Genomic DNA, 1274 nt, shown 5'->3' on the forward strand with positions numbered 1-1274 from the left:
CGGCGAGCCGCCACAGCGTTTCTTTGTTCTCGTTCTCCCACCGCACCCCCGACCACAAGCGGGCTTGCGTCGCCCTGAAGCGGCTTGTTTCCGCTGAGGAGGAAGGTGCCGTTTCCTGCGGGTCCAACGCTTCTTGCACAAATGCTGCCATCAAGCGTCCCCGTTTCTCCTCGGTGGCCCCGCATTGCAGCTGTGTCGCTAGGCGGACCGTCAGGCGTGTGAGTGGGACGGTTGTTGTGCCGCCCGGTATCTGCCATCCGACCCGCTTTAGGATCATAGCCATCGCCTGAGTGCTGTTGGGGGTGCTTGGAGCCGCCATGTCCCCCGCCGTTGGCATCTCTGGCTGCTGCTGTTGGGGTTGCTGCTCATGCGGCTGCGTCTGTAGCTGTTGCTGCGGCTGTTGCTGCTGTTGCGGCTGCGGCTGATGCTGTGTCTGTAGCTGTGGTTGTGTTTGCAGCTGTTGTGGCTGTACCTGCGGCTGTGGCTGCGGCTGTGGCTGCGGCTGAGGCTGCGGCTGTAGCTGCGGCTGTGGCTGCGGCTGTGGCTGCGGCTGTGGCTGCGGCTGTGGCTGCGGCTGTGGCTGCGGCTGTGGCTGCGGCTGTGGCTGCGGCTGTGGCTGTGACTGCGGCTGTGGCTGCAGCTGTGCCTGCGGCTGGGGTTGCTGTTGCTGTTGGGTTTCCACTGCTCTTGCAGCTTCGAGCCAGGCCGGGTTGATAGCGCCATGTAGCGTCTTGAGGGCTGCCAGGGTCGCTGACCTGTCCCGCGTGGGTGCTGGGGTTGATGGGTCGAGGTGTGACCCATTCGGGCCAGGTCGACCTGGGGAGGGAGGCCACTCGAGTATGCACCACTAGGTCCCAGACCCGCACTAGGTCGCCCACCGTTTGCAGTTTCCTGCATGTAGCGATCCCCACGAAGTGCGTCTCCAGGCCCGGGCGGCGGTTCAAACTGTCTGGGTCTGCCTCGCCGGTATTGGGGAGCAACGGGTTACCCCACAACGCGGTTGCCCAGCACCACGGTCCGGGGGACAGGGGGCTGGTCTCGATATCCCGGAGCGGTGGTAGGTGTCCCAGGGCACCCACAATCCGGCTGATATCCGTGGGTAGATCGCTTCCGCCGAGTCGGGGCCCGGCTTGGCTGGCGGTCGTCAGGGCCCACGGTTGGAAGGCGGGGTGGGTGAGCAGCATATAGGCGGAGAGCGTCCGGACCCAGGGATGGAGACCACCATCTGCCCTCCCGTGCCCCCCGGTACCACCTGTGGTTCCTGCAGCTCCACC

Source organism: Volvox carteri, assembly GCF_000143455.1.
Source record: "Volvox carteri f. nagariensis unplaced genomic scaffold VOLCAscaffold_69, whole genome shotgun sequence".
Lineage (NCBI taxonomy): Eukaryota > Viridiplantae > Chlorophyta > Chlorophyceae > Chlamydomonadales > Volvocaceae > Volvox > Volvox carteri.